Source organism: Myotis daubentonii, chromosome 4 (genome assembly GCF_963259705.1).
Source record: "Myotis daubentonii chromosome 4, mMyoDau2.1, whole genome shotgun sequence".
Classification (NCBI taxonomy): domain Eukaryota; kingdom Metazoa; phylum Chordata; class Mammalia; order Chiroptera; family Vespertilionidae; genus Myotis; species Myotis daubentonii.
In genome coordinates this window covers 99,488,157-99,500,096 of record NC_081843.1, presented here as the reverse complement: position 1 = coordinate 99,500,096, position 11,940 = coordinate 99,488,157, and the positions used below count along the sequence as shown (strand labels likewise).

Genomic DNA, 11,940 nt, shown 5'->3' with positions numbered 1-11,940 from the left:
ACAGGGTAAAAACCTAGAGACTTGCTCACAATGGTTTAAAATTTTATAGCCCAGTATTTTTCGACTTGGGGTGATTTTTGCCTCCCAGGGGACATTTAGCAATGTCAGGAGACATTTTTGATTGTCATAACTGTGGAACATATGTGGTGGTGGTGGTGTGTGTTACTGGTAACTAGTGGGTAGGACAGCAATGATGTTACACACCCTACAGTGCACCCAACAACAGAAAATGATCAGCCCAAAGCAAGAAGTTGAGAAACCCTGCATCTAGCTTCATAGATGGTGTGTTGGAATGAGGGACACATATTGAACATATTAAATTATTGAATAAGTATTTATATTCAAGTAAATAGCTTGGAGGCAATCCTAGTTACGAGTTGCTTTCCTGTTCTTGTATGATATTTATTTGCTATTCATTTAAATGGCAAAAAGAAGAAAGAATAAAAAAACAAACCAACGGATGTGGAGAAAAAGGAACACTTGTGCACTGCTGGTGGGAATGCAGACTGGTGCAGCCACTATGGAAGACAGTATGGAGTTTCCTTAAAAAACTGAAAATGGAACTCCCATTTGACCCTGTGATCCCACTTCTAGGAATATATCCCAAGAAACCAGAAACACCAATCAGAAAGGATATATGCACCCCTATGTTCATAGCAGCACAATTCACCATAGCTAAGATCTGGAAACAGCCTAAGTGCCCATCAGTAGATGAATGGATTAGAAAACTGTGGTACATCTACACGATGGAATACTATGCTGCTCTAAAAAGGAAGGAACTCTTACCATTTGCAACGTCATGGATGGAACTGGAGAGCATTATGCTAAGTGAAATAAGCCAGTCAATAAAGGAAAAATACCACATGATCTCACTCATTCGTGGACAATAGAGACCATTATAAACTTTTGAACAATAATAGATACAGAGGCAGAGCTGCCTCAAACAGATTGTCGAGCTGCAGCGGGAAGGCCGGGGAGGGTTGGGGGGCAGGAGGTAGGGGGGTAAGAGATCAACTAAAGGACTTGTATGCATGCATATAAGCATAACCAATGGACATAAGACACTGGGTGATAGGGGAGGCTAGGGGACTGTCTAGGGCGGGGGGATAAAATGGATACATTTGTAATACCCTTTGTAATACTTTAAGCAATAAAAAAAAAAAAAAAAAAAAAAAAAAAAAAAAAAAAAAAACCAACAAAATCCCTACTTTGCCCATATCGCCCTTTGGTTAAAATATGAACATTTCCAGCTCGCATGCGTTTGTCTCATTTGGTGCAGCCTCATGCAAGCTGTAAATACCTGCTCCGTTGGGTATTTCCACCACAAAACCTCTGGCATAGAACTGGGTTGACATGGCCACCCCACTGAAATGCAGTTAAGTTCAGGTAAGGTTTTTTCCTGTTAATCAAAAATAGGCTTACCTCTTCCAGGTTGAATGCGGATGCACTTGCCTTTGGCGTCGGTCCCCCTCAACATGCGTTTTGTCGTCCCGATTTTGGAGGACAACCTTGCCCCTGATCGAATGGAGGCCCAGGTCAGGAGGGCAGATCCACCCGGGAGGGAAACCTGCAACTCAGTCCTTTTCTTTGCTGGGATGCAGGCGAGCACGAGAGCAATCCAAACACGGCCAGGGGGCGCCAAAATGCCGCAAATGAAAGTTCCAAAGGTTCGCACGCGTGTTGCGGGAAGGTGAAATGGCTAATGAAAGAGCCACCGTTGTAAGCCATATCACGTTATGTTATCTTTTGTATTTGCTTCTTGCCAACAGATAAGCAAGGTGAGCATCTCTCCGCACCCGGGGGGCTGTTTTGTGCCCTGGTTGGTGTTAACCGGGTGGCAGTCCCCAGGACTCCCCGACACGCCTTAGTTGGCCCCGTTTTGACTTGTGCGCTCCCGCGCGCATTGCCTCGGCTCACCCAGTCTTCCCGAGAACTGGTTGCCTCCATTAAATCACAGACGCACAGACACACAAAATCCCGAAGGTTCCTTTCCTCGGGGCCTTTTCTTTCCCTTCTCTCTCAAGTCTAGAGAGCATCCTCGCAGGGCGACGAAACCCGCCCCGCCAGCTGGACCTTGGCGGTGGCGTTGGTCTGAGGCGGCAGCCGTCCTGGCTCAACCAAGTGCGCGCTCGGGAGCCGCCCACCCAGGGCGCCCGGTCAGCTGGGCGCCTCCCAGAAGTGCCAGCGATGGGGGCCACCCTCCACCTCGCGGACATCTGTCCTTAAGGGCTGCGGGGAAGCCACCAGGTCACCCCCAACCTCACTGTCTGCCAGGCTGTCAGAATCTCAGCCCGATGTGGCCAGCTGGCGGGAATGGGGTGCTGAGCTGGGTAGCAGGTGGCAGGGGCATTATTCATCACCTCCAGGCAGCCCCTTAAGTCTGAGCGATAGCCGGAGCACTTCTAGCCAGCCGAAAGAGAGAGAGAGAGAGAGAGAGAGAGAGAGAGAGAGAGAGAGAGAGAGAGAGAGAGAGAGAGAGAGAGACCCACCCACCCACGGGCAGCCCAGCGCAGCGGGGGAGGGGAGGCACCGGGCGGTGGGCCCCAGAATGGAGAGTGGTGGGAGGGAGTGGGAGACCCAGATAGAAGGCAGATCCAGAAAAGCAGGAGGGGTACAGGGATGGAGAGGAGGGGAAAGGGGGGACCAGCGGGATGGGATGGATTAGGGGCTAGGGTGAGGGGAGGGGACTTCGGGAGCGCACAGAAGTGGAGGGGAGTTGAGGGGAGGCGGGCGGGGCACCGAGCCGGAGGGGAAGGGGGAGGGAGGCGGGCGGGGTAGCCGGAGAGGGAGGCTGGGCTGGCGGACGCGGCGGGGGAGGGCGCTGGGCAGGAAGGGGAGGGGGAGCGCGAGCGCAAGAAATGCAGTGGCTGCAGCAGCGGCGGCAGTAGCGGCAGCGGCGACGGCGGCGGCGGCAGCGCTCCAACTGGCTCCTCGCTTCGGACTCCGCCGTCCAGCGGGAGAGAGAGCCTCCGCCAGCGGCCAGCCACCCGGCCGGACGACGCCAGCAACCCGGGCCCCTCGGCGCCACCGCGTTCATCCAGGGGCGGCACAGGCACCCAGAGCCGGTAAGGAGGCGCGTCAGGGTGGCCCTGGCCCCGTCGCCACCGCCACGGAAGACCCAAGGGGCCGGCAACCCCGGGGTCTCCGTTTCCCCTACGGCACCACGCCCGGCTCCCGGGCCCGTCCTCCCCGCTCCGCGCTGCAGCTGGGGTGGGTGGGTGGGTGGTGGACGGGCAGGGCCGGGTTCGGGGTCCCTCCACGGGCACGGGGTCCCTCCACGAGGGCTCCATCGCACTTCGGGGATCTGGGGTGAACCCCCGCCGCCCCCCTCCCAGGTGAGGCTTCAGCCACTCGCTTGGTGGAGGGGATGGGGGGTGGGGGGGTGGGAGGGAGATGGCGAGCCTGATAAACGGAGTTGGGGCTGGGGATGGTGGGTAGCGGGAGAGAAGCTGCTAATTGAAAAAAATGCCGGATGAACGAAACCCTTTGAGCGCACGGAGTCCCAAAGAGCCGGTTTTGTGGGGCTGAAGGGAGCGTCTCTGTCATCGGAACCTTCCACCGCGGGAAGAAAGCCCTGGTGCGAGGGGCGCAGCAGTGAAAGATGGAGGGTGGGGGTGGGGTGGGGCGGGAGTGAGCGGGGAGCGAACATGGGGAATCTGGTCTGATCGGAGGAAGGAGGTGGCTTTGGGTTTTATCAAATGGGTTTCCTTGGCCAGTGGGACTCCTGAGTCTTGGCTCCGAGTGGCCAAGAAATGCGAGGGTCACAGGACAACGTGCCTCCAGAAGTACATCTGAGTGGATCAAAGCCCCAGGCTCGGACGGGGCTGAATTGCTTTCCCGCTAACCCGTGGGCCCCTCTGAGCATTTAATTTTTTGGAGTCTTCGGTTCAGAGAAGGCACCGGGTGCCTTTACTCGCGGCCCCGGCCCGGAGGGTGTGAGCTTGAACCTGACCGAGCTTGGCCCCTAAGGGGCCCAGCCCCTCTGTGAGCACAGATTTGGGGTTTAGCAGGTTTTGCCTCAAGCACGAACCCTGAAACCCGACGCCCGGTTCCTGTTCCATCCTCCCCACCCCCCCACCCCCACCCGCGAAAAATGTAAATTGCAGAATCCCTGGATCGGATAGCACCCACTACGTGCGGCTACCAACCAACCGCATTCTTTTCATGAATATTCATCGAATGCTTGGCTCGGCTCCTGAGCTGCTTCCCCAGAGAGATTTCCGCCTTGAGACAGACTCCGTGGACAGCCCTTGCTTGCGTACTTTCCATCCTGCTGAAATGAGCACAGCGCACATGGGCGCATTTTTAGTACCTTGAACGGGGTTGACACACCTCGGTCTCCCGCGAGGCCAGTAGCACGTACGCGGCAGGTTACAATCAAACACTGGCAGCGTCAAGGTGGTCTTCCTGCCACAGGGGTGTGGACCAACACCCTCAGCCCCTTTCCCTGGGGATTACAGCCGGGGCCAACAGATCCCCAGTGCTGCGGGCAAAATGAATGAATCCGGACTGTAATTACCTATTCCTTTGTCTTGGCCTCGCGCATGCGCGGGAGAGCTGGGTGTGGAGGGCCCGGGCAGCCGCGTCTGATCTCTCCATCACCCACCCACCCACCCACTCCCTTACGAGGTGGAGGAACAAAGGCGTTTGCCCTAAATGTTGCATGACACCCTTGGGTAAAAATGACAGTCTCCCCTCCACCCCTACCCCCGTGTGTAGGTTTCTTTATCAGGCTATCTCTCTTCTTTCTTAGTGATTTAAAATGACCAAAAATACGATTAGCTTTTATAATGAGAGCAAATGTGTGGATTAAAGTTTTTAAAAATAGAACGCTATTATTTTACTTTCTAGTACTGACCATTGTTCTTTTTCCTATAACATAGCACTGCAGTAATGGTCACTCTGAATTTGCATCAGTTAATTGTCTGACTTTTTTTTTTTTTTTTTTTTTTTTGCTGCTGGTCGTTTGATTAAGGGACATTAATTCCTCCCTAGTTGGGAAAAACTGAGACATCCTGGCTTTTATAGGAACAAGATGGCCTGCAAAACCCAGAGCAGAGAAAATGGTTGTCAGGATCCTAACCCTTTTATTTTTCTCTTGCTTCCTACCTCATTGTTTCAGTAGGAATCCCCAAAGGCAAACCCCTCAGAGATGGAAATCCACTCTTGGGGAGGAAGAAGGGACTTTCTTTCTTTCTTTCTTTCTTTCTTTCTTTCTTTCTTTCTTTCTTTCTTTCTTTCTTTCTTTCTTCCTTCCTTCCTTCCTTCCTTCCTTCCTTCCTTCCTTCCTTCCTTTCCTTCCTTCCTTCCTTCCTTCCTTCCTTCCTTCCTTCCTTCCTTCCTTCCTTCCTCCTCCTCCTCCTCCTCCTCCTCCTCCTCCTCCTCCTCCTCCTCCACCTCCTCCTCCTCCTCCTCCTCCTCCTCCCCCTCCTCCTCCTCCTCCTTCTCCTCCTCCAGCAATATTTAACAGAAGCCATAATACATATACCTTTGGCTGATTTTCTCTCCAATATGAATTATCCAGGTTATGACATTTTAGATTTCTCTTTGGGCTACTTTGTTTACCATCCAAAAGGAGACATTGTGTATAATAAAATAGTGCTAAGTATATTTTTGCAGATAAATATACTTATAGGAATTTCATACTTCAGCACACCCTGATGAGACAACACGTGGCAGGAAAATGGAAATCACCTCTTTTGTTCCTTCTAATAAAAACTTGGACCTTATGTAAAAGAGCCTATATTTGGTAGTTTAGCTACCTGGTACCCGCTCTATTCCTTAGTATTGAATGATTGATTATGATTTAGATGGCCATCTGTACATTTTCTCTCTTATTTTATTCTTTCCTGTTGGTTGTGTTTTTAAGGGAGAGGTGAGTTGAAATATAGACCAAATTCAATAGCAAGTATATACCAATAAAACCCAAGTTCAATGAGTCTTAGTTTTTTGAGCAAAATAATTTTAAAATAGAATTTTTTAAAAAGATCAGTTGTCTTACTTTGTAGCTAGCTTGATTTTTGCCAAGCCTTAGCAGGTGGAGAAAGGAGCTAATTGGGCCTTTTGACAAAAATTCACCAATAGTGACTATATGGACAGCGGCATTTTTCTCTGTAACTAGTGCTCATGCTTTCATTGTGGCCCGTGGAAGAGAGCCCGTTCTCTCCCCAGATCACTCAAATGAAACGGTCCAATGGACGCGCTCAGCTCAAAGGGATTCAGTCCCTGTTTCGTGTGTGTGTGTGTGTGTGTGTGTGTGTGTGTGTGTGTGTGTGTTTAATTCACATTAAGAACAATTTAAAACTATTTTCCTTCTGTGGTCAAAATAAGTGGAGTATGAAAAACTTACATTTTGGTGAGACTTGATCACTGTAAAATAGATGTCTTTGATTTTCATTGTAGTTTTATAAAAAAAATTGCAAACCCCAAAACCATTTTTAAAGCAATTAAGGTGCCAGATATATATATATATATATATATATATATATATATATATATATATATATATATAAAAAATAAAAAAATCTTATTAATGATATAAAATTAAAACAGTTGGTTTAGAATATTATTTTATAGTGCTTCATATATCTCTTTGGAAAATAATTTTCTTTTTAAATATGTATGTAAAAGGGAGCAAGACTAGCTAGTCTACTAACACGCTCATTTCCAATTTCTACCAGCGTACCCCTAAAACAAATGGGTTTCATTGAACATTTAAAATGAAGGTGTTCATTTAGAGGCTTAAAAACTCATATTAAATCCTACTGAATTTTAAAAACTGTAATAAACAATGCCTTCTAAATAAAGGATTTATAAAAATTGTTTTGTCTTATTTTTGTGATCTCTTGTACATTTTTGTTTGGAAAATGTCCCCAAAAGGCCTGTCAGTTATTATTTGCTAAAAGCATTTGCCTTTGGTGTCAGATTTCGTTGCAAGACATGCTTTGGTTTGCTTAGGCTTTTGTTTTTCTTATGTGTTTTTATCTTCTCATTGTTGCACCTCCTTTATCAGAAGATTAACATCTTCTTAATGATAGTCTTAGCTGGTAACCTGGAAACCAGGTAAAACAACTTACACGTATAGACACAGGGAGATGATGTGGAGTCTTCTTCATTTTATCAAGTTTTCTCAACTTACTGAATCTTTATAATTTATTGTCTCTTAAGACTTGAGATAATCTAATGCAACATGAACTTTACTCCCTGGCTTAGTGATTGTGGATTAATATAAATAAATGACTTTGAAGTTGCTAATAGGATGTTAAAAAAGAGTACACTCTTGATGTGTTTTGGGGAAATATTTATTTTTTCATGTATTTACTTACTTACTTAGTTTTCCTAGGGAATAGTGGAAAGCAACTTGGTTTTAAAAAAATCTCTAATTACTGGCTGGGCCACTTTGGGCAAAATACTTCAAGCCTCTCTGGATTTTACTTTCTTCTGTTTTAAAACTAGGATAATAATTCCTATTTTCAGGCTGTACTAAGGACCACACATATATGCGTAAAAAGTGCATAAATACAATAGCTGGCTCTTAGGTGCCCCTGGACTTCTCAGTCTACATTTCAACATACTTTGTGTGATTGACATCACTAACTAATGTCTGTATATTGAGCTGTGTTTTTGTTTCATGCTGATTAATCAAGACCTGAGGGCTATGGGTGCATTCAGTCAGAAATAGGATATCTCATTCTCATAGATGCTAATATTTCCTAATCCAGAATTTCTGGCCTTATGGATGTACATATTTGAAATTCTGAGACAATGCATGGGAGTTTGCTGAAAGTGGGTTGAATGGAGACAGGATGACCACTCCCATTGAATTCCCCATGGCTGCTTATTAACTCAAGAGATGGCATTTGAGTTCTTTTGAGAAAATATAGAGATAGTCTTAAAACCACGGAAATTCCCTGCCTGCCAAAGGAAATGCCATTCTGTTAAATGCCATTTCCTCCACAGCTGATAAGCCAGACCTAGGTAAGTGTCACGTGAGAAAACTTGTTCAGTGAACTTTATCAAGAGTAAAATACAACCATAGAGCCAAATTCTTACCAGGATATGGTTAAGTTGTGATTTTCAGGAGACACAAGCCCAAAAATGACTGATTAAACAGCATTCTCTTTTTCCTCTGGGGATCAGAAATGGGGTGAAAGAAGGATGCTAAGAGAGTCTCAAAGGGTGTTTTTCTTCTGAACCCTAAGGATTTAAATGACATTAAAAAACCAGGCTTTCCAAAGGCATTCGATTTTTTTTTTTTTTTTTTTTGAACAAACACAGGGAAAGCAGAGATTTCTGGCCAAGTCAAGTCCATCAGTGAGGGGAGGTTGTGATTGAGCAGGCTTCATAGTCTAGGAATAAATTCCTGAAAGCTTTAGATATTGAGAAATAGAAACCATCTGCTAGCACCACAGGGACACAGGGCATAAGGAAACACTTCGAGATAATATAGGAAAATGGTGTTCAGTGGGGAAGCAAAGCGTTTACACAGTATTTCCACATTAACACTTAAACATTGTTTGAACTTTGTTGAATTGATTTTGTTGTGGTGATTGTTCATTTTGGATGAGGAAGGATTCATTTGTTTGTTTTTTGGATGTCTCTCTGAAAGGTGTATTTCAGCTATTATTTGTACATTGTGAAGGGAGTATGATATCTAGAAAGCATGGGCTGGAGGGTGAAGTGTGTGGAGTTGTACTCTGGAGCCAGATTCATTGGGTTAAATATCTTGTCTCAGCCATTTTCTGTTTGTGTGAATTTTGGCCAATTGCTTAGCTTCTCTGCCTCAATCCCCACCTGTTAAACGAGGTTTACAATATGGAGTTGTTGTTAAGGATTAAGTGAAATCCTCAAACACTTTAGGACAGTGCCTCACACCTATTCAGTGCATCTTATTTAGCACATTCACCACAAAGTGGGGAGAAGCCCAGCTTACTTTGCTTCATCCTCCACCTCTGTAGCTGACCATAGGCTTGTTTCTGAGGTCCTGTTGCCAGACAGGCCATGGTGGTGCCTTGAAGAGAGTAGATGGTAGGACATTAAAGTCTGAGGTTGAGGATAATCCTGGCCGCATAGTCAAGTCCTATGATACCTTGGATATATGGCCAGGACACTTGTCCTAGTTTCAAAGTGGGTAGGTTAATACAACCCTAGCCTCCACACTGAATTGGCATTAAAATGAAGAAAGAAAAGAAGTGAAAGTCCTTGGAACTTGAGAGAGCTCAGAGAAAGGATCACTGGATGATGTTAGGGAATTCCTCAAAGTACTGGTTTTTGTTGTGTCTTGATTCAAGGCGCATTAATTGGCATTTGAAAGGAGAGTCGTAGTCATTAGTATTAAGATTGATATAAACCAATTTATATATTTAAAATTCTAAGGATGCACATGGTATATACCCTTCCACTTTCCCACATCCCCACTATCTCCATTCTAGGAGCGAAACTGTATTAGGTCGGAATGTAAAGATGTTGTCACCTGTTGACAAAATCTTTGCAAGTAAATATCTACATGGAGACTTTGGTCACTATGGCCTCTTAAAAACAAACAAACCTGTTTCTTTGGAATTTCAGATATTTGGGGCTGATCCATCCTCTTCCAGTAAGTTCCAACCTTTCAGGCATTTACCTCAGGGATCTGTCCACGTGGCTTGTTTTTGGCCTTCTGGACACTGGCTTATGCTGTTGAGGGAAGGTGAAGTCATTCTTATTTTGATTAAATCATTTTTAATAGTTTGTTTAAACATGTTTTGAATCTTATGGATTTGGGAGGGAAATGACATTTTACTTATCTGTCAGGTGTTCACTGTAGAAATAGGTTTTGGACATGGTGGTTGTATCTTTTTTAAAACTTCCTCTATCTATGAGTTTGTTTTTTAAAAATCTGGAGAATTAAGGGATGAAATTGAACATTTGTTGGCTGTTTATTGTATATCATATGCTCTCTTTGAATTTTATCCCATGCAGGCCACCCCTGAGCTTATCAGGATTAGTATGTGGCCCCCTTTTTGAGAAATACTGTAAGAAGCAAAGGTCAGTTTTTCATCCATAAGGGTTAAATAATGTTCATAATATTCTAGAGCTAATAGAAAGAGATAGAATTCAAATCTTTGTCTGATGGCCCCATTCCTCTCCAGAATGCTATATTGGGCTCCCATAAGCCTTGGCCATTTTACCTTATGTTAATATGGACAGCCTGCTAATGTATTAACATCGTCAATGTTATTTACAGAGAGTTGTGCTAAGTTCTTCAATGAATAATTATGTATTATAGAAAAGATGCAGGGCGGAGTAAATATTTGATCAGTAGATACATTAAGTCACTTATAGATTAGATGTGCTCTTGTCACAGTGAACACAGGCTAATATCCTTAAGTCAGACCTTTTTGAGTCTGATGATGATGGCTGCTCCTAATAAAGACTGGGGGTGAATGCCGTGCATTTGCCTGACTCCCTTCACTTTTCCCATTACACCTCATAGGTGGAGGCCACCACTCAAATGCCTGTAATTCTAACTTTGAGATACCAATCGGATGCCAGTCAACCCTCTCCCAGCTATGTAGTCGAGTTGCCTGATTAGAAATAAACCAAGCCCTAAGTTGGTTCACTGGTTTTCATTCTGCCTCCGTGCGTGCAGGATTCATTTGCAGAAACTCGGTGGCTGTTTTCAGTACAATCCTAACACAACAGAAGTCCTTTGTAAATACTCATGTCATCATAACAAAAGGTTTGAAAACTCATGACTAAAACACTCATTTTGGAACTTAAAAGGCCCTTAGGAGAGGTAGTGGCTTACTCAAGGTCCCGTGAGCTGCTTAGTGGCTGAGTGGACGCCCAGGTTATTTCCCAATAAAGCCGCGCTCCTACTGTCCCTCCCTTTCAATTTGAGTCAACCTCTTACTCACTGTCTGCCACATAAAAAAAGCATTCCTCCCACTTTTTTGAAAATCCAAACTTAAGTCTATGTGTCTCTCTGCTGCAGCCCTCCCCCCGCAGAAAGAACTGCTTTTTGATACATCGCTGTGCCCCCTGTCTCCAGTGCCCACCTGCGCTTTATCTACGCACCATCTTTCTTCTCAACTGACCTGTGCTTCTTACAGAATAGGCCCGTGACTTCCTTCATATGCCAAAGAATTCATGGCATGTATTACAGAACTTGGCTCATACAATGAAATCTTCGTGCCATATCTTTTGTTTTCCACTTAAAGGTAATAGTGGTCCAAGGTTGGGAGCTGTGGAGGGAGGTTGCATGTTTGAAAATAAGCCAGTTGGTTTTAGACTAACTAGGGGACTACAGAGCAAGTGGGATCATCAAACTTCGGGCCCTAGACATGCTCCGGGGAACTCTTGGGAAATCCACCATGCTGCGCTGTGGGAGGTGATGGGTGGACATGAGCTTTTATGCTGATTACCAGTGCTATCTGGCTTCTTGGTTTGAAAGCTGCATAATACAGGAGGTTTAATCTTTTTTTCTTTGGAATGATCATTTATAGTATTTGGGCTGATTTAGAGGATTTAAAGGGCTCTAAGTTTCTGAAGTAGTCATTAAAATATGGAACTGAGGTACACATTAAAACATTTTGCAAATTATTGTTTAGATGTTTGAAACTGATGTTAGCAATGTTAAGTGTTTACATTTGTATTTGGTGAAACTGATAGTGAAGTTTAGATACGACACAAGTTTAATTCATATTTTTAAATATCATCATTAGACAACTCAAAAGAGAATAAGATTTGATGAATTTGATAACCTCACAGTTTTTATAATGTTTTAAGTTATAATTTTGCAGGTTCAGAAAAAGATGTATTCCTAAAATAAGATCAAATTAAAACCTCTTTTTTAAGTCTCTGAAGAATAGATGCTAGAGAATAGTTTTTCCTGGTTGAGCTTTCTACATTACAAGTTTCCTGAATTGCTTGCAAAGTGATTTTGAAAAGACCCACATC

General features: G+C 44.8%; 1 protein-coding gene across 1 annotated transcript in view; it reads left to right on the top strand.

The window, feature by feature from the left end:
* Positions 1–2,847: 2,847 nt before the first annotated feature.
* BASP1 (brain abundant membrane attached signal protein 1) overlaps positions 2,848–11,940 on the top strand; it is a 47,218-nt gene continuing 38,125 nt past the window's right edge. The window contains exon 1 of the mRNA XM_059694745.1: positions 2,848–3,065. The gene's annotated coding sequence lies outside the window, so the exon portion shown is untranslated. The remainder of the gene's footprint in view (positions 3,066–11,940) is intronic.